General features: G+C 39.3%; 1 protein-coding gene across 1 annotated transcript in view; it reads right to left on the bottom strand.

Annotated features, from left to right (window-relative positions):
* The window catches only part of grik3 (glutamate ionotropic receptor kainate type subunit 3), a 78,803-nt gene that overhangs the window by 37,282 nt on the left and 18,544 nt on the right, over positions 1–22,977 (bottom strand). The window lies entirely within an intron of this gene.

The following is a 22,977-nucleotide window of genomic DNA, read 5'->3' as shown; positions in this document are numbered from 1 at the left end:
AGTACATATTAAAAAGAACCTAAACTGCAAAATCCATGAACGTTCATATAAATTGAATCACTTAAATGAAATTCCGGTATCTTAAATTTAGTAACCCTGATGATGTCATTCTGAAAGAGTGTAGTATTGATTTAAAATGTGACCAATGTTAATTGTTTACATTGAAACATAATCAATCGGTTAAACTATTTATAAAAATCCAGTTATTTTAGTTATATTCAGAGTGTTTACATTGGAAATACTCCACTGTTGTGTCCTCATCTACCACTTCTGACATTAGTCTAAGTTCCACAAATTGTATGTAATCGGTGAAGTAAGAAACGCAAGTACTGTCAAATGTGAGACAACAAAGTTCGTCTGTGGCTCAGCTTCAGCCTTGAAGACGACAGCTTCGACAGCTTCCTGGAAAAACGCCTGTAGGAACATCAGCTTATGGAGAGACCAGCTCCTCCACCTCCACTCTCATCATATTATCCCTTTCAATAACAAGGAAGAATGCGCCTGCCTTCTTCTATCAAATCTATAAAGAATGTTCACTGCCTTCAAAAGTCTGTATCTGTATTTAAGTTGAACTTTAACGGTTTTAATTGAGGCAACCTTTTAAAACAAGCTTATTCTGCATTCAGATCACACATTTATTAACACCAAATCATCACAGTGGAAGTAATGTTGTAAATTAATTAGACATATTGAACTAATTTTATTATGATTTCTCTTAAAATGTTGATACTCATTTTAAATCTTTCAACTCTCTCAAGACTCTGCATTAAGGTAGTTACTAGTTTGTTTTGCATTGGATACTATTCCACAGTTACTTTTATTGAAAACTACTTCTTGGTTCAACTAAATTTTAATCCAGTCATTTCTGTATTGACAATAGGCCCATTTTCATAAATCACATGCTGTTGGTGTGGCAGCTAACCATTATTTTTAATGATCCATTAATCAATTGATGATGTCCAAGGCCACAACATTTGGCTGTTTTTTCCCCCGAAAAGAGTTTAAATCTTAAAGATATCCAGTTATAACACATCAGAGAGAAAGGCTGTCAAAAAGCTTGAACCATGAAAATATTTGGCATCTATTCCCAGAACGAAGACAATTTATTGCTGATTTAAATTGTAACTAGTTCATTTTGTGTTTGCTTTATATTGTTATGGGATGCGAACTATAGTAAAACTAAATATGTTCTACTATTATTGGCTTCTTGCAAACCTTAACCAATATTGAAAGATGACAAAATAATCAATAAAATATACACTATTGTAATATGGCCCAAAAGGCAATGGATTTGTATTGTTCAATATTCCTGTTTTGCTGTATTATTTGTTCTGTGGGATTTTGCACTTCCATGGCCTAGTGCCATCCCAGAGAATACCTGGTTGCAGAGAGCTAAGCTTATAAATAGCATCTGTGACCCACTGATGCCCCTTTACAGACCCCCAGTGCCCAGATCACAGAACCATATATCTGCTGCTGCTATGGGCACAGTGGCAAGACTGGGAGCCAAGATCATCTCACTATTTATTACTCAAAGCCTTCCCGGATTGCGGGGGGCATGATGCATAAACCGCCCGGTGGAATGCGTCACATTAAAATAAATGAATCCTTCCATTTCGTAGGGAAATCTCATTAGAGTACATTAAGTAATCACTGGAGTATATAGTAATTTGACTGTTAAGAGGATAAAATGTGCATTGCTCAGAAACACTCTAACAAATTTAATAAACAAGAAGAAACCTGCTCTCTGGGAAGAAAGTCCCGCGTATAATATGGTTTCCCACTTTTAGAATTCTGCCATAAATACAATAGCAAGAGCTGCTGCAACTCCATCAGATGAGGGCAGATCACTTCTTTTTAGCATTACGCCAACTCAACTCTAATGATGTAGAGATTGGAATATTATGGATGGAGCGATTTTTACCAGCTCCCATTTAAACAACTACACTGAATGCGGGCACAAATTGAGATGCATAAATACGTGACTTGATTTGTGAATCATCGTCAAAAGGCCTGAAATTAGCATGTCTATAGACACACACACAAAGGCCTTTAATTAGTCTCTAAGGTCCCCCCACAATATATAAATCCGCCACTAATTGCAGCTGTTTCCATAATTTGTGGAATGGCTGCATTCATAAACCACCGACTGATGCATGTGGAGAGAGGAATTTGCTACAGTGGCTAAAAGTACATTAAACTAGACCACCCAAACTTTGAGACATGAGGAGGGGCTTCTAGTACCTGTGCTGTTTGGTATAATCACAATCTAATTCTGACTCTTATATTATGCCAAATTATACACAATACAACACACGTAAATACTCAGTTACTTCAGTTTTTATGTATTCAAGTAATTTCCTAATTCCTAATCTGACATATTTAGGGGACTGATATCAATGAGAATGCTAAATTTGGTGCAGTTTAAATGATTTTACGATTGAATTTAAAGACTGTTGTGCTGTGGTGCAGGTATTAGATGTATGTAATGCCATTATACTGCATTCCGCTTATCCTCAGTGTTGCTGGTGCCAAAATCCATTAACACTCATTAAATGTGTTAAGCTTACAAGATTTGCAGATGTAATTATACAAAACAAAGGCATCAAGAAAGTAGAAAGCCAGGGTATGTTGACGGGGTTACAAATGAATCGTGTATACAATGTACAATGTACATCGTAAAGTACCTCACAGAGTTAAGTATGGATATTGGAACCAAAACACATGTTCATCGAGACATAAACCTGTTCATCTGATCATAGTGATGAGTACAAGTGCATGGAATGTAATTTTTCAAGCTAATAAATTATACATTAACAAAACATTTGGCCTGCATGCAAATGAAAGCCTTAGGTGATCTGTAGTGAATGACAATCGAGCTGAATTTAATTCTAAAACAGTAGCTGTGAGTGCTGACGGGTCTGCAGGGCCTAAAGGATGCAGGCTCGAGTTTCAAGATTCAGCTATAAAAATCCACGCTATATAGCTTATAGCCTTACACGTCATGAACCTGCAAACAAATTGGGCAAACGCGCAAGCATAAACCCACTCTCTCTGCTGTTGTGCAAAAAATACTGATTTTAAACATGTGCTGCATTTACTGATAAAATACTTCAAAGACAAGGATCTGAGTGACAGGGTGACAATCTGCCAAATCCAGCTGCAATGTTGAAATAAAATATATCATGGGTGGTTTTTGCTATTTGTTTGTCATATTTCGCACCTTAACATTAAAGCTGTCAGGTTTGGATGAAATATACTTTAATTCTATAATTTTAGGGTTACCACGTGTCGGATTTCCTGATTGCTAGTGATGCAGTATTATTCTGAAGAAATGTTTTATTGTAATTTTTGTTTTCCCTTTTATCCAAGTTGATTCATTTGCTGGAGAAACACGCTGCATTTATCTTTCTAAATTTATCTGAATTAATTCATCATGGAAAACTAAATGCAATCTCATCCAACAGCTGTCGTATTATTGTGGAGCCATTCAAAGAACAATTGTCTTCATCTATGATCGTCATCCAATAGTTTGTAGTTGTAATGCAATGTAAACACGAGTGTTGGAAATGTGTTTGTCCCGATTCTAACAGCAATCACACAAACACACAACTCAAAGATTGTTTCTAGCATCAATTTTTTAAAGGAATAATAACATTTTCACTTCTGTCTTAAAATGAGCCCTTCCTAGTTTAAGCAGATGACTTCATTATTTGTTGTTCCTTCCAATAATGTGTGTCCAGAATAAAACAGTGTCAACAGCTCTTAGTAGCAAAGCAATGTCACATTTGACTTATGCACTGTTTTACTACTGTGTTAAAACCACTGGATACCATTACCACTACAGGATAATGGGCCTTTTTGTTATTTTTCTGCTAAGCAAGAATCCGACCTTACAAGTGGTTACAAACTCTGATGACCTCACCCCACTCGTCCTTCTAAACTTTGCTAAACCACTTTTTAAACAAGACTACCTTGGAGAAAAAGAAAGTTGAAGTAGATAAATAATAAAAAACATTTTGCATATAAATACAATGAATAATACATATGTGTAGACATGTAGGCACATGGAGTTAATATTATTTCTATTGCCCTCCATTGCATTATACCTTGAGTTGGAAAAACCAACTCTTTGCTGCCAGCGCTCCAGCCTAAACAATGAAACTAGCTCATTATGCTCTTGGATACATGTGCACTCGCCCACTGCATTTCTGAGTGTTGCTCTTTTGTACTTTCTTTTCACTGGTGGGATTCCCAATCTCCCTGTGAATAGCTTCCTGTCTCGCTGGACGTACAACAGCCCTCAGTTTCACAATGATGGCAGCAAACAATGACCGGCGCGAATTACACACGCAAACTGCCACAAACACTCGGAAACGCAGCCAATTTTGGGAAGAATATGTTTCTTCATAATTACAGGTAGCAACAGAACACTCTGGACCATCAGTTGCGTTCTGCTGGGCCCAGTAGCTGAGTAAGCCAATGCTGTGCTTGCTATCAGAGAAAACACAGGCCAGCAATCTTTTACATTTAATCAATGATAAGTATCATGGCAGGAAATTAAGGGTGCTGGTTAATTAATGGTGTCTGGCAGGGTGTTGGCTCATTAGTTAGCAGAGACACCTCACAGCGAGAAGGTTCCAGGTTTGATCTTAGCTGTGGTTCTTCTCCACACGTTCACCTGGGTTTCACCCCACCAGTCTCGTTTCCTCCCTGTAGTAGGAACACATGCGGCTCAGGTGAATCAAAGACTCTAAATTGCCTGTGGGTGTTAGCGTGAATGTTTTTCTCCGTGTGCTAACCCTGTGGTGGATCAGTGACCTGTTCAATGTGTTCCTGTGTATTTCTCGTAACGCTCCCGCCCGCCTGTTAGCCTTATCAGGAAGAATGGATCATAGGTGAGTGGATGAGTGATTACTCTGGTGAATTTAACCAGGACTTAGAATCTCAAAAAATGATTTTCGAATGCTATTTTGGAGGAAAAATCTAGGTAAGCGTGCTTTGAAATATGAGTCACTATCTGGTATATTGTAGAGCAGTAAAAATGTTAGTGGTAGTGCTATCTCAAAACATGTTAAAGTGATCGCAGCCTTGCGTTGTAATTGCATTGCATATAAAACAACTAAAAGATATCACATTAACTTATTCATATAGAACGAGATTTTTTGAAAATGTTAATACCTAAAAGATGTCACTGTGCCCTCTAATATGATGTGTTTAGCATTATTCTTCCCTGTACTGTACATATGTTTACAGACATAAGATTAAAACAACGTTAGGACCACGAGCTCCGTGTTTCCTCTGTAGATCAATAGGCTTGTCATGATTATCTCACAGAGCCTTCTTATTGTCTTTTGGTAATGTGGGCGATTACATTACAAAATAAAGCTAAAGCACAGAATAGCTTAAAGGATTAAATGGGCCATCTTACTTTATGGGTGGCATCCGCTCCTATGTAAGCGTCTGGGTACACTGGTAATGCATGTAAATTGATATAACTAGAAGAATAAAGCCTTAATTCTCAGAACAATTGTTAAACAATAACAATACAAATTTAATTTTAACTTACAACAGCTGAGTGATATTTTTTCATCTGATCTTTTGTTGATTTCCAACAATATTTAACAGTGGATTGAAATCCAGCTTTGCTTGGTAAAAAATGACAGTGATGTTTAATTGTTTAATTAGATTTATAACCTCAGATTATGAAGCATTTCACAATATAACATTATTGTTTATTAATCAATATTTAGACGAGTGCAATATAAAAATACAAAAAAATATATGATTTTCTTTTTGAAATATCAAACAATAAACAATCCACTAAGAATATTTCCCAATAAATATATCACCTCAGAATAAATATATTAAACATGTTCACATACAGGTACACATTGTTTCTTGCAGCGTGCTTTAGATAACGTGACTTGTCTCTCACAAACACACTGCCTGTCTGCTAAGCTGATGTCCATTCATCATTCAGACTGATTCATTCTGTCTCCATTCATGTCTTAATGATTTATTTTCCTTCGTATTGTAGCTACCAATAACATGGCAAATAATTGTCTCCTCCAATGCTCATTCTCACAGCGATCCATTAGGAGGAGTGACTGTTTACATTTCTTACTTTTGACAGACTTTCAACATAATTGCAAATACATTGTATATACTTGTATATTTTACTTATATAAAGCAACTTATAACAATCAATGATGATAATTGATCGCAGCAGGAGAATCTGGTCTTGAATGGAGAATAATGACAGATATGCACAGAAAGGAGACAAATATCACTGGAAGCAGTTTTTCTTCCAAATTTGACATCGACAGTCGATGACAATGTTTGAAGTGTCACAGCATTTAGACGGATGTGTTGTAATGTGGACAGCTTTCAAAGGGCATAATAGATTATCATATAAATTGAATTTGGCCTGTAATGACAAAGGATGTTTTAATTATGTATTTCTGCCCCTAACTCACTGTCCACATTGGATCTTCGTCCAGCTCTATCACAGCTGAGAGGCATTCTTATTTATTTTATACGATTAGTAGCACTCTTGCTGGCCTATAATGTTGTGATATCCCCTCTGTCAGTGGACTGTCAGGTAACAACACATTTGTAAAATCTAATTTTATGCTCAAGTGGTTCTGCTTCTGCAATTTATCGCAGCTATCGCTCACCCTCTCCCCTGCTCGCTTCCCCTCACTCCCGCTCCCTCTCCAGTCTCCACCCTCTCTTCCCAGCTTAGTGAGGTGTTTTGATCTCATTATCATTCCCAAACATTCACACCGGATAATCTGTCAGGGCGGGAGCCTGTGCTGTGCACCGTGCAGGGCACCCTGGTCATGATTAGGGGTGTCGGGGCGTGCTTGCAATGAAAATACCCTTTTCTTCAAATTAGAAGTAATGGCTATATCTTTCTCCCTGTATGCTACAAAAAATTGACTCTGTCAATGAGATGCTTTAGTCAAGAGAAGCTGCCTCATACTGTATGAGAACCGCTGGGGGCCAACCCGGTGAGGACACTGAATTGATTAGCCAAACGTAGCAGTGGGATTCAGGTGCCCTTTCAGAAGCCACAAATCCCTTTCCAGAAACACTGCACAATGCACAGTGAACCTGCATTAGACAATCCCATTCCACAATGCACGATGCAAACAGACACCTCTCTTCTGTCTGTGGCCTATTGTTATCGCGGACTTAAAACCCACCTCATGCCAAATCCTCACCTCGCTGCCAGTTCAATCAAACATTGTGCCAGGGAAACGGGGAGCGAGACAATGGCGACTAAAGCCAGGTGGATGGGGGCTCTGGATGTGCCAAGCTACCTGTGTCCATCACCATACCCCTCTTTATCCTCACCCACTGCCACCTTTCTTTGTCCACATATGGTGGTAGAAAATGCAGACCTGCAGCCCTGGCACTTTGTCACAGTGGGACACAAAGGTGTCCAGCAGCAGGGGAAAGCTCCACGCTGTGCATAAACAACAGCTTTAAAAGGTACATCTTCAACAATCCCTGTGTGTATGAGTGTGGTTCTGTTTTGGAAGTGGACCTATATATAGATAACCACAAAAACATAAGTAAAGCTTATACTTACCAGCTTACCAAGGCTGTATTTTAAATACTAGAGTACAGATACTCTGCTGTTATATATTTTGAGAGAAATACAAAGGCCGCAATGCAAATATTATAAATTAAAATCTTATGAGCAGGGACCCTGGAAGTGAGTCAGAGTTGGGTGTGCTTAGAGAAGATCTGTATACATTAATTCCATCATATTAAATGCAGTGCAGCTGTGTTGTGATTTTAGTTTTTGTTTGAATGGCCGACCGCATCATATACCAGTTTGAAAACAATTTATATCACAACAGACATTGAATAAATCCCAGATTTGTTTTTTAAAGACATATCCAACCCACTAATAACACCAATGAAATTATCTAATTTAGGTCTTTACGTCACAACCTCCTTTGCAATGCCCCTTCCAGTCTCTATGCTCATCAGGCTATTCAATTTTAAGTCTTTAATCCCACTGCAACATGATTTTGTACCTATAAGTTACGGTTTCACATTCACCAGATCTGATGTATCATAATCGTTGGCCATATATTCACTCCCCTGCAATCACAACAAACCCCACAAATGTAAAATATAATAATTGAGCATTGGAAATGGGAAAATACTTCAACAACTTTTTAATTTTAATGGCAATGTAACACTAAAAACAAAATTCTAAAGGCCCTGCACTACTGAAGTGATGTTTTTTCATCAGCTATGAAAAGAAAAATGTCAGTCATGTCTGCATGAAAATCATGTGCGGAACAACTGTGAGCAAACAATATAACTGCATGAAATAAAAGAGACAGGGCATGTCCTTTTCTCCCAGTCCGAGTACTTGAAAGAAGGGATTTACAGTACGTAAGTGTGCAAGCTAGTGGGCCTCATCTGCCAGGCGAGCAAAACAGAAGGAGATGTTTTCTCTTTGCTGCTGCTGCAGAGTAAGGCAGCCTTTGCACAACAGCACAGTGTAGAAGAAATACCAGCCCCTTCCTTTGTTTCAATGAGATCACTGTGTTAATGAAGCCGGGGTTTTATTTTTTGCTTTCCTCAAACAGCCCTCAGCAAATGTAATGTCTTCTTTTTATGTATGTCATTTAAATCAGGTGATACAAGTTTAGCTGCAGTGAGAAGTTAGCACTCATTCTTACTAAAAATAAATACATAAATAAAATGTGTGAAGAATAACTTTTACTTTTAAGTCTTTCAAATTTCATTCTATTAGATTTTATGTCAGAATCAATATAATGTGATGATTGTCAGTAAAACAGCGGCACTGAGGGCTCAGTGTAATGACCTCGTAGCTCAAGTCCTCTCCATCCAGTTTTATGTTCATATTCTTTGTGTTGGGTCACTTTGGGACTGGAGGGGCTTCATTTTCATTAGCGGCACATTGAAGCGGACCTCTTCATTTTACGGTCACAAACCTGCTGCTGACCAATTGACTCAACCTGAGAGTTAGAGCTCCAAGCTTCGATGTATATGGGCTCCAAAGGGGAAGGCTATAGGAAACTACTTTGGGTCACAAAACCACGCAGTGGAATTGACATTGATTTTACAACTAAAGGTGCAATTAATATCAAGGCCTGTGTTTATTGCTGCGAGTGGCTTCAAAGTCCACAGTAAAACGGAAAGGCATTGTTTAATCTAGGCCACCTTATTACCGTGCAGTTTTGACAACCACTTAGTTGCTTTAATGCTCAACATAATTAGAACAAGAGTTTGAGTTCCGCTACGTATAAAACTCTTTGACAGCGCTATTACTGTCCCCCACCCATAGAAAGTAGTGCCTTTTGCCAGAGGCATTATGAAAACAGGACAAAGTATCTTCTATGATCTTTTCTCTTTCAAAGATCTTTGAAAAAAGCTTGATTGCAACCCAAATTAATTCCAAGCAGAATTTATAATAAAACGGTTAAATATCAAACTTATGTATGAAGTTTAAATATATGTTATAGCGACAGGAAAAAGGCCCTGCAGCTGAGAGGTTGAAAGAGGTCTGAATAGTCATCCTGTTTTTCAAAGTCATTGCAGGCGCAGCTAAATATAAATCTGCCCCACTTATTGCTGGACAGACCACACATGCAAAGTAAATGTAGACAAATGAAGGGGAGGTGCAGGTCAGATCATTTGGGACACCTCTGGCTAGTTTCTGGGACAGGAGGCACTCAAATGGAAATTAACTTCACTGTGTCCCCAACAGCGTTCACATCCTCGGGAAGAAGCCCAATCTCCCAGCATCTGAATTGAGGCCCGTGGCGCTGGGTTTTTATCCATGTTCTCTCAAGTTTGCTGGTGGTGTGAGGACGATTATTCTCCTCCGGGCGCGTAAAGAAGGCCATGTACTCAGCGGGATTAGCAGAGAGCAGGAGAGCAACAAAAGTGAAGGACCAGTCGACCGAGGGGCATTTAACTGATCGCTTCTGTATGAACATCAACATTTATAGAATCAGAATGAAAGATACTGTTTGTAGGCTTTTCTGACTTTTAAACATTTATGTAAAATCACCATAGAAGGACATTCCTTCATGTGTAAATCAACATGTTTGACTGCCAACATGAAACCTCTGTTGTAAAAAGTAGATTTGAATCATGCTCTCGTACGAGGATTATATTTCTCTCTTTTTTGGGGATCTCTGTCATGCTTAGTGTGCAGAACCAAATGCCCAGAGATAATATTTTCTTTATTTTTCAAACATGGTTTGACTATTGTAGGTTTGTAATAAAAGCTGCCTGTTTTATCACAGAGCACAAGCATTATTCCTTAGCACTTTGCACCGTCTTTTCAAAGCCGATTAGAGCAACGAGATGGAAGCAAGCTCATCCTTGCAGGAGCAGGATATTTACATTTCAGTGCCATGTGCCGGGAATTTAGATTTGGCTGCCACGATTTAAAAATCGCCGGCTTCCTAGCAGTTTCACACATGAGTGCTTAATGGCTTCGTTAACATCCTGAGGGACTTTCCTCATTACCTGATCTGGTCAGCTCTGACAGGTGCAACGAGTCTCATCACTGATCTCTGTTCATTGTGCCAAGTTCCCTCGCACCAGCGATTGCGGTGAAATCGGAATCAAAGAAACACGTGTGAGTCAAAAAGCCAATGCACGGAAATGAACGTCAGTCAGAGGCACAGGGGGAAAAATTCTAATGAGATCAGTGCCCTTGACAAAAAATTTGCGGCCCAAAGTTAAATCTAGTCTAAATTATTCCAGCATTGCCTTTCTGAGACTCTTTGGACACAGACCAAGAACACCATTAGGCCATTTTAAATAAACCCATTAAGTATGTGTTTCATTACACAGTCACTGATAAAGTCCTGAAGCAATGCTGTAGAAAAATGCTTAAGATTTTTATGTTTTCTCTATTAAATTCACCAAAGATATCAGATAATAGTCTTCTTGCATCCCATGGATTTATCTATGCCTCATATACTTGAAAATCCCCTTACAGCACATCATTTATAATATTTTAATTCAACATCACTTATCAGATTTTTATCCTGAAGGTCAGAGAATTTCCCTATCATAGAGGACAGCTTATGTTCCCAGTAATAATTCAGTAATTCAAAAGTCTTGTTTGCATTTTTTATTCAAAATACAAAACAAATGTAACATAATTAGAGCATTTCCACATAAGCAAGTTGGACAGTCTCTGTCTGAAACTGTAAAACCTGAGACCTGCACCAATTGAGCAAAGACCGGCTGCAGGACTCGGTCCACAGAACCCTGAAGTTGCGCCACAGCTGCTGCACAAAGAGCAGTTCCAATGTCACTGTACATGATTGTGCTGTTGTCGTGATCCACAATGTCGGTTACGTTGATGAGTCCCAGCCCCTGCTACAGAGCACCGGTCCTCTGTTTATTCAGAGTTTATTAATATTGAACGTATATTGTGTGTCCAAAGTGCACTAAATGTGACACTGCACTTGCGTTGACCCAAAAAATACAGATCAAACGTCTGAAAAAGATAAAACTAACGGTTCTTGAGATATGCATTTTACATACAGACAGAGATTTCTAGAATTATTTAATTGATGAAAACACAAGGTTTCTCTATTTATGCCCATCCTTATTACAAATTGCTTAGTACAAAATATGATTGGAAGATGAAGGAGTCAGAGAGGCATCCTAACAACAGCGCTTTCTTCTTGCCAACCTCCCCGACCACGGCAACAACTTGTTTTCTCACACTGCTCCCTCCACCCTCGCCCTCAGAGTGATGGTCACACATGCTGCACAGCATAAATTGTCTTCAGTGTTTGCTTTGATCCCTGACATGAACATGGCAGCCCGCTAAAGCAGCTCCATGTGGAGTACTGACAATCAGCCAACACTTTGTTGTGGAGAGAACACAACATGTGTGCGCCTTGTGAATTGCCCATACAACAGGGTGTGCATCATGTCTGATCACCCACCTGAAAAGCACAGTGGAAATACTCCCCCGTCTGAGGTATGGTAATGAGTTCTGCTCAGGCTCCAGACAACTTTCAAACTCAACACCGAACACAGACTACATGTGCAGAGCTACTGGAACAGCAGTGCCATCTCTTTGTTTTTGTTCTACACTGAGAGGGATTGGGTTTAAAACCATATTTAGATGTGTTACTCTAAGATATAGAACCTTTTCAACCCACCTATTTTTGTAGGTAGGAAATATATTGGAATGAGTGTTTACTGTTGGCTGTTTAAATATAATCGGGCTCTCAATGTTTAGTCTTGGTTCTAGCCTTGGGTTTCACCAGTTTTATGCTCAAGAGGATACACCAAAATGAAGAGGAGGGGCTTAAATCAGGAGAAACCTTCCACTTGTGTGCTGAACAACATTAAACAGGTCGACCAAGGAGAACGACAGCAGTTGAAGGCACAAACATCAGGAGACATCACCACCAACCTCCACAACGAAGGTTTTACAAGCCCTTGTTTGAAGAAGGCTTCAGGAGCAGAAATACAGGAGAGGCCTCTCCGCATGATGCCAACCACTCGTCAGCAGAAAGAATCTTAGGGTCATGGTGGAATTTACAAAGAAGGGATGAGAAAGCTCTGGAACCTTTTTCTGGACTTACTGTATGTGACCATGATTTACTTCTACCACAGTGACGGAAAGGTCAAAGTGTGGAGAAAGAAAGTACGAGCTCATGATGCAGGACATAGAAGCTCATCCGTGACGCAGAGTGGAGGTGGTGTCATGTCTGAATCTGCAACATGCCCAACAATATTAATTCATCATTTTGCAGCAGAATTAATTCAGAAATCAACACAAAAAAATTCTGCCAATAATTATTCAAATCTTAAATGTTACTCAGATTTAGTCACTTAACTTTTTTTAAATTTAACCCAGCGCCTTTAAACAGGGCTGGGTTCATCCAAATGGTGCAACATCCTTAATTTATTAACAAATTAAATTCTGAACATGTGTGTATTATTCTAACCCTCAATCCAAAATGAGTAAATGTATTGGCCTTGCTGTTCCAATAGTGTATTTACTGAAAGAACAGGCTTTCCACACAATTAGTTATGATATTGTTATTGTTCATAGAAAATCTGCATATTTGTAATATAAATGTAACTACAATTGAGCAAGGTCAGGTTCAGCACTCAGTGTTGGCAAGCATTAAATAAGAGGAAATATGTCGGCTGTATATAACCTTTAATAAACCTGGCTCTTAATTATGAATTTTATTTAGCAATAAAACCTGCTGTAACATCTCAACCTTGTTTAAATGCTCACTTGGGTTGATCCATCATTTCAGAGAATAATGTTGCTTCAGATTTTTCTGGGGTTATTTGTTTTGAATAACTTCTGTTGATTGAATATTCAATTTAATTTAATTTGTTAATTTAACTAATATTTTCAGCTCTGTACGTTAATGTATGTAACTGTTGCTGATTAGTGAAATATGAACAATATAGAGTCCCAACTTTAATGATAGTTTAACACCTGAGTTTGACTTTGTGCAAAATGTTTAAACGTACAATATTAGCCCAAACAATTAATTAGTAGGCTTGTTAATATCATATTGTGTATGATATCAGCTGTAATCTTGGTGCACTTGGAGTGACACTGTGTAGTTTAACTGATGTTTTATTGTTGTTTTATTATGCCATCACATAGTTATTATTTAATCAGAAGCTTTACTTCTTTTTGTCCATTGAATAAGCTTTAAAGTATCACAAGGCCATACAAGGTATAATAAAAACTTCATCCCATCCACTGCAGAGTAATGTATGCTGCCTGAGCCGATGGCATTTTCCTCTGCCAAATGAAAAAGGCAAGAAATCTCAAATGAAGTGAAAAAGGAGCGAGGCAAATCCATACCTCATACTAACCTCAGCTTCTTGTGCAGTCAAGTCTCAGTGCTTTTATCTGGCAGACCTAATACTATTGATGGGCTCTTGAGAAAGAACAGAAAGTACTGTTGCAACAACAGCATTTTGGCTTCTTAGCATTTGTGGGAATACACAGTACGAGCATTATGGGAGCAGATTATTTATTTTGAACTAGAGGCAATTCAATACCTTGGGTCCAATGGGAGAAGCTAAAATGTGTACCCGTTGCAAAACAAGCAGCAAAGCAGAGACTTGAGAAATCAAGGTGCTGAATTGAATAATAACGGCAAACGACAAAGCCAACCAGCTCTGAAACCTAAGAGCTGACAAGTTCATTACCCGCTGAAACCAGCAGGCTAACAGCTTTTCTTATGAGTTTTTTTTACTACTAAAAGGTTTCAAAAAAAGCTGCACACACTGCGATTTCTCTCTGGCCACCACAATGCCGGTGGCCGGGTGTCAAATCAAGGTCATATATTAATCCCATATTTCCCCTTTACACATTCAAGTTTTTCTTCAGCTGCTGTAACACATCAAATCCAGTATGTTGGTGTTCCATTATTCAACCACAGAGGCTGCAGCTTGTCCAGTTCATACAAAATGCATTTTGATGGATGGGAATGAGAGCTAAACCAAAATATTTCTCATGATTATACAGATTTGAGATAATACAAAATGTCCTTGCTCCTCAGTAGAAAGATCAGGGTACATACACAACCCTAACCCTAACCCTAACCCTGTCGGCAGCTGCTGAATGTAACTATGTAACTAATCTAACTTAGTTACTTTTAAAAGCAAGTAACTTGTAAAGTAACTAAGTTACTTTTTCAAAGTAACTATGGCAACACTGCTCATCACCCTGGTAACTAAGAGAATGGAGAAGCTTGCTCTGGCCGTGTCTATCCTGAACTCTACGATATGTTAGACACTACGACAAAGAGAAAAAGGCCTGTTTGTGGGAGCAAATCTTCCAGGAACTGACTGTTGTCTTGCTCGATGTGTTTGTGCTTTTTTTTATTGTCATAGAAACAAATTCCTTATAGTGCTTATTTTTTTTTCCGATGAAGCCCTTGGGTGAAATGCTCCCCAGTGCTGTGCATTCACTTTTTGTACTACAATAATGTGGTTTACAGGCATGATAACATTTCTCTTTGGGTTTCTCAGAATTGGTGAATTCCGTTGGCTTCTTTGGTGTGTGCTTCGGATACACTTGAAAATCATTGGAACTCTGCCCTCTAGCCTCCGTGAGAGAAACAAAGGAGTGCCATTGTTTTGTATGTCTATCTAACACTGTAATAAAAGCCATATGTGAGGAGGCTACAGCTAAATCCACCTTGCCAATCTCAAGGGTGCTTGTAGGATCAAGAGACCAAAGCTAGCGTAACGCCTGGTTTAAAGAGAGCGGGCTGTGTGGCAAAAAGGGAGAGGAGCACATGGCAAAACAACCGTGATCCACTCGCTTCCTTAAGCACTTTCACGTGGCACTAGTTTAGAAACAGTCACTCCAACGGCAGCACATGAAATGTGGAAGCACACGTGCTGTTAAGCTGGTGTGAGTGGCTGGAGTCAAGGACCTGTTTTGTCATTCAAAGCAGAGATGGCCCCAAGCGCTAAGATGTTTGAAGAAACTCAAATATGAACTGCTCTACCTTGGCCATAATATCCTGTTACAGTTTTCCGGGGATGCTATGACAGACTGTAGAAAATCAGGTTGTACAGCTGCGTAACTGTTGTGCGATCACTGAGACCAAATCCCAAACATCTAAGGGACCTCACTGTCAACTTTGAGAGGACACACGCATGTGATGTGCAGCGTTTCATGCGCTGTCGTAATCCGTTAACACTCTTAATTAAAAATCTGAGTGGATATGCAATCATGATTCGCTCGACTGCCGCGACAATGTCCAATGTTTGTTTGTGCAACCTGGATTCAAATAGGGATAGTCAGTGAAAATCAAGTCATCACTAGGTAATGCCCTTGTGAAGGCGACACGCGTCACCAATGACTCATGAAATGTGTTACTCCGATCACAGGTTAAATCCACATCATCAATCCTCGAGATTAATTTGACTTGGGAGATGAGTTATTCAATAATTCATGGTGTAATATTTGCCTGCAAATTAATTCCTATTCAATGTGACAAGGAAAATTAAATGATTGCTTACCAGGTAAATTGAACATAATTATTCTTATTTCAAGCTGTGGTCGGCGCAACAAAAAAACCTTCGGGCTTTGTCGTTGTTTCTGCCAGGTGCTGCTGTTAAGACAAAGAACCAGCATGTTTGTATTTCCCAGAAGATAAAACAGCTAAGTTTAGACTGGAGCACATGAAAATGATTCATGTGCTTTAGATGTTGTTCATTTCACTGGAAGATTTATGATTGGTATGTTACACAGTGTAGAAAATGATCATGCTTTTGCCATATGCTCTGAGAAAATCTAATGTTACATCTTTTGGGAAGTTTTTTTGACTTTAAACTAGTTTACAGAGTGAGAACAGTTAGAATGTCTTCAAACCTTCAAACATACAAAGAAGTAGAGCTATAGGGTTGGTAATCCTGGGAAAGCTACAGTTAGAGCAGGCTACACTTTGAAAACGCAAACAATATCCTCCCCCTCCCATCAGCCCACTCGCCAAGACTAGGCTTTCATAACGCACACTTCTGCTGGAAGCCGACTTCTCTGGGACTCGCTCGCTCGCTCAGCCTCTGATTCAGCGGTCCATGCCTCTCCGGCTGAAGACTCTGCTCATGGGCTGTGAGAGCAGGCAGACAGGTTGGGTAGTAACAGACCAGTGCACCAACCAATCATTACAATTATGACGGGCCATACACATCAGCCATTTCTTATATACTGATGGCTTGAGTATTTCAACAGATTAGATAAAAAAAAAATCTGAAACAACCCAACAACCCTACCTCTAAGGCATCTCCTTCTGGTGACCGACTTTTATTCTGTGTTTCTTTTTTTTTTTACTGAAACCCACAGCTACGTCACTAATCATAATATCAGATTTTCCAGTGGGACAAAAAAGTGTTTTACACTTTGAAATTGCTGCCATGCTTGTGAATGTGATTCAAACTGAAGGTCAGCGTGATTAATAGTAAAGTTGTTAAAGCCTTTTAACTCCAGAGTGAACTGTAATTATACCAGTCTACAGAATGGATTCAGTAGCACTTCTACAAAGTGACCTCAAAGGCAATTTCTCATTCACCGCCTAACAGAGTTATTACACCAGGTCCTTACAATTACTGCTGAACAACAATCCCGTACTCTGACATTTTAAAAGTGCAACTTTAAATCTACAAAGCGCACCACTGGAACAGGAGGAATTTATGCATTTATTACGTTAATTGAAAGTGAATTGAGTGATAACCATAAAAATTCATGCACCAGAAATGCCCTAGCTTTACAAGTAGTGTACTGATAAAAAAAAAGTGCTATCAGAAACACTCAGTGTTATACAGCACAGAAACAAGTATCTCCACTTTACTCACACCTGCTGTCTACCTGTCAAAAGCCTTCACTGTACTGCTGGTTTGCCTCCTTCACCACCAACCCCCCACTCACGCGTGGAGCCTATTCACAATTGCAGGCCCCCTATTGCGGTCCGTCAGATGCCAGCCTCAGACATAGTGCACCACTGCGCTGCAGTCTCCGGAGCTAAGTGTCACTTATTTCTCCAGTGTTTCTCTTGAGGAGAGGGAGCAAAAAGCACAAAAACACACTCTGGGAGGAAGATAGCTGTCAGCCGGTGCTAGAAATCATTAAGTCAAACACATAGTTGAGGGCATGTAATGTTAGTATTGTCAGTGATGCTGCTGCAGTCTGCTAAGTGAGAATCGGAAGCCAAAGACGAGAGCTCTGGGTGTTCGCTATGATTATCCCTTACTTCTTATCTAGCTATATTCCTCTTACATAAAAAGAGTAGAGGGCGATAACTTTTTTTTATTTTTAATCGATTCCTTCTTTTCCACCTCAGTCCATTTGTTTAGTAGGTTTTCTTATTGGTTTGTCAGCAGGGAAAAAAACAACTGCAGAACAGAAACAAAAAACTTGGTGGAAGGATTATCAAGTATTGTGTCGTCTTTCAGCTGCTCTATCGTCTGCGTTGGTTCAGTCCTGTGGCCCCAATCAATCCATTTTCAGTCACACTGTTTCAGCAGAAATGCTCTGACATTCACTGCACACTACACCAGCATGGAACACTACACAGTGTCAGAAACGAGCTACGAGCTGCTGAGCGTAGTAGAGCACTAACATCCATCACATGACCAGAAACATTACTCCTAATGAATATTAATGTCGCTCCCCACCAGATGTGTGCCAACACATCTTTATAAGGTGATTGTGTCAATGTTGTGTTTACAGCTCGTCTCCATCGAGGAAAAGTCAATAATAAATGCAGGTTCAAACCTCCATCAGTTAATGTCTACGTAGCCTTTGTGGCTCATACGTGAGCTGCAGTGAACTAATGGAACCTCTTGTGGTTTCTGGCTCAGTAACTCAGGGTTTATCTATGGATGGAATAATAAGATGTCCCTCAGAAAAACTCATGTGGACAAATGTCTTCATGGTCAGGACGTCAATATGTGAAACACCCCATTCCCTGAAAAACTCAAAATGAATCATGGGATCAATTTAAATTCAAGCTGAAATGTTTTTTTTATTTACCAGATGGAGTCATGCATGATTGTGTGCCTTACATTATAGCTTTGAATGGATTTGTATATATAACTGTATATGTGTTGTGTATTTGTACAGCAATCTACATTCATTACACATTCTTAAACACTGTGGTGAATGGCAACAAACCTTTCTTAAATTATCTGTTATATCTTTTGAATATATATTTAAAAGGTATTATAAAAATTATAAAATACCCATCACAAACCGGACAAGTAATTAAATGTACTAAAATAACTTGATGCTGCAATGATGATTCATTTTATTAATTAACTTTCATCACTACTATTTGCCTGGAATTAATTTGTGAGCATATGAACATATGTTATTATTTCATGGAAGTTGTCAAACAATATATTCAATATTGTATATAGAATTAAGTAACTTAAAAATAGTTAAACTGCAACGTCCAAACAGATACTGCTATACTGTGTACATATGATCATACTGTATGCTACCATACATTCATAGCATCACCTTCTCTGGGACCCCTCCTGTACTTTCTGTCCTCAACCACCACTTGAGGTGGTGCTTTTGTTGTACATGATATTGGGCGAGTGCAGCCCAGCTGAGTTAATCTGTTTTCTGCATCAGTGACTTGCAACAAGTCCACTCTCTTTTTTATTAAGTGAAGGAATGATCCTGGAGGCTGAGCACAGCAGAGCTGCTGTCAAATCGCCCTGCCCATCCATCACACATTATTAGCAGCTGCCCATTTTCAGAAATAACAGGTCTTGCTTACATTTGCGTCTATAACCAGACAAACACACACACACACACAAGCATCATACACACTCTCCCTTGTATGCTTGCAACAAGTTAGCATGATAAGATTTCCCCAGCAGAGGAATCTAGTTGGAAATGTTTTCCAAAATTATGTCTAGTATTTAAAAAAAAACATATCAGATGGATTACCCAAGGCAAAAGTAGTTGGCAATCTGTTTGTGTTTAGGTTTCCCTGTTGTTCCCTCCTTAAAAAACGATTGTTTACAACTTATTTTCTAGAATAGGAGGGATCAGCGTCCCAGGCCACGAGGTGCCATCGTCTCCTCTCTCCATCTGTCTGCCCACTCTTCCGAGGGCTAATTATCCTAATCCCTTGAATCCAGAATGTAGGCTGGTGGCACACGCCTCAGTCCCAGGACGCAAGCGTTTTGCCTCCCAGTTAAAATGTGGAAATTAATTACCGCCTGCCCTGCTGCCAGTGGGAGGAGGAAGAGGAGCGGCATCCACAGGAAGGCTTGTCCCTAGCAGGTGTGGGTGGGTGCTAGGGAGTTCTCCTGTGAGCCTCATATAGGGGCTACGACAGCAGCTCAGTTTGTTGAGAGCTGTACTCTAGTCCCAGAGCCTTGTTGGCCATTTGAAGTCTCTGTAGGACACCATACTGTTGAGTTCACCAAGCTCCCTGCATAGACTATCATGAGATACAATATTTGTTAAGTGTGAGGAATTGAAAAGTAACAGTGATTCAAAACGAACTGTGCTGAACAGAAAAGTGTTCATCTGCCATTATGAAAAAGGGTGAGAATAACTTCATCCTGTGTAAACTATGGTGGGCCATTTTCAAATTAGTTTTATATTGAGAACAAAACATAATAACTGATGTATGGCATATGTTTCTGCTATTTCTTTAACACAGTTGACTAGATGGAAAAATAACCTGCGAGATATGTGAAAGCTTGCACTCGATTCCAAAACACCCACATGGCCAAATGACATAGACATACTTAGTCACGCTTCTACTTTGCCAAGAGAAACGGGGTGAGAAATACCACTATTAAAATGATATTCATTGCTGAAATATTGCAGTTTTTGGCATCCACACTTTCTATTTTTCTCAGGGGGGGTTTGCTCTCATTAACACAAGTACTGGTCTTGAAAATGAACTGCCTGAAATGATGCCAGTTTCTAGACATGGATCCTTATGAATTTATAATCCAAACCCTTAAGGCTAACCGAGGAAGAGAAGTTCTGTTCACATTTGATCTGCTTCGGAACCCGGAAGTTCTGCTGAACAAGGGAAAGCCTTACACCTGTGGACACATCTGATGAGAAAGTAATTGGAGAGAGCATTTTATCACATGGACATTGACCACAGACACAAATTTCACAGGCCAGCATGTGTGTAAAAAGGTTTAGCCTCACTGAGGAGCTGTTCTTCTCTGTGTTTATATAACAGATTTGATCCTAAAAACTACTCTCCTATCACTCTTGTGGTTGTCTGTAACTCCACGAGCAGTACTGACCTTGAAGGACAATATAATGCATTGTCCAAGAAGAAGAAACAAATGTCTATACTAAAGTTAGACCAATAAAACAAATAAAAAAGCCTTGTCCACACAATCGTCATTTTACAAAATATCTGTCAAGATAAAATTGCAACAAACCCTCAAACAAGCATGCCTGGCCAGTAGGTGGCCATAAAATCGAGATCAACGACCCATCAAATACTAGAGAGGGAGTTTGTAAGTATGCTCTGTGAGCTTCTTCTTCTATCAACCGCTATGTAGCTGCCATTGTTGTTGAATTTAGGTTTTGGGACTTTACCATGTGAGAGAATGGAGTGTAAAGGAGAATTTTGCATTTGAGGATGTCAACAGCTTCCATGTACCTATATAAACACATACAAGTAAAAAAAAAAAAAAAAAATTCAGCTCCTCACAGACATCTTGGAGGAATACCACACAATGTATCAGTGTAGCTTATGATTAAATGAACCTGTACAGATGGTTCCATAGTAGTCGAAGACTCCTTCCAGCCTCTCAACATTTCCTTTGGCCTTGAGTGTGAGATTGTCAGGAAGTACATTTTATTTGACGCAATACATGGCTGACCTGAGTGTCAGGTGGGTAATGGGGGTCATCCGTGAGCAGGTTGCTACAGAGATAATCAAATACCCGGAGGTGCTGAGCGGGTGTGCAGTGTCAGTGGTATCATGCTCTTTCCTGCCCAGACAATGTTCTCTTCCTAAAGCCAAGATAGAGCTGGCTTAATCCACACCGCTCATTTGCTGATGAGCTTAAGAACTGAACAATGTATCAAAGGCAGGTTTCTCATTGAAAGAAATGTGTTCATGTACAATGATCAGGCACTGCATTCATTTTCATGTTGAGTCTAATAGGTGTTATATCGTGAGAAGGCCAAAATAAGACATTATTTTTTAAGAGTTGATCCAAACCCAGATACACTAATAATGCTTTGTATAAGGAAAAGTGTATATTGAGTTCGGTAGGTAGTCTCATGCGTTACTGTCTTTCTGATAGGATGTCCTCAATATCAGACATATTATAAGCCTGCCCTTTTAGTAATTATTAATCTGGCAGTCAGAGTATTTTGAAGCTTTTTTTTTGTCATAAAGTCTTTTAAAAGTCCTCACTCATCAGACCTTTGTGTAATATTTTGTCATATTTTGACCACCAAACCAATTCATTATTGAGTCCAAGTGAACACGTGTGCCAGATGTAAATAAATTCCCTTCTCGAGTTCCTGATGAATTGTATTCACAAGCATGTGTCTCACATGAGGTTGCAGTGACCTTGACCTCTGAAGACTAATCAGTTAGACATTGAGTCCAAGTCAATGTTGCCAAATATGATTAAACTCGCCCAGGCCACTGAGATATCATGCTTATGAATGAGATGGATGCGTGGACAGATAGACCCACAAAAATAATTTCTCCAGCTGCTGCTGTCCCAGCCACTGACCAATGACTGTGTAGAGAGATGGACAATGTGTCTCCACTTGCCCCTACTGTACAGAATTGAAGCCAAATATCTTGGATAGATGACGTTTTCTTCATGGCAGTGATTGGGGAATGGAGCCGGAGTGTCGAGGTCCCAGTGATACACATGCTCAACCCAATGAGAGTCTGTCTCAGCTGTCAATCACGATGTTTTGTCTAATTTTCAAGGTTTCAAATAATGGATTATAGGCTACACTTGAGCATTCATCTGTGTGATAAGCACTAGCTAAAATGTCAGACGTTTTAGTTTAGCTAATGTTCCGATTCCAATATGGAGGATACAGCCAGCCACCAAGATGCTTTGGCTTCACTTTTGGGCAGCTCTCATGTCATCCATCTTTATACATTATACAGTCTATGATGCAGGATGAGTTAAACATTAATAATCTAGTCATAATTCAAAATTCATCACTTAAACAGTGTTTTCCTGATGATGTTTTATATACATTTTACAAAATAAGTGTAAAGCATGTACATGCACTTGTACGGCAGTATTCTACGTATGTTTTGCATATTGACATATTCAAACCTTTTTATCGTGGACACCTGACAAGACCAGGCTGGCACTTTCTCCAATTCTCCATTATAACCTAGAGACAAGCAGCCGTGTGACAAGAAATGGCCACGAGTTTACAGGTTTTTATTCCATCCAAACACTGCA

Source organism: Platichthys flesus, chromosome 11, assembly GCF_949316205.1.
Source record: "Platichthys flesus chromosome 11, fPlaFle2.1, whole genome shotgun sequence".
Lineage (NCBI taxonomy): Eukaryota > Metazoa > Chordata > Actinopteri > Pleuronectiformes > Pleuronectidae > Platichthys > Platichthys flesus.
Note: the sequence above shows the minus strand (reverse complement) of the source record. Positions and strands in the feature narration are given on the sequence as shown.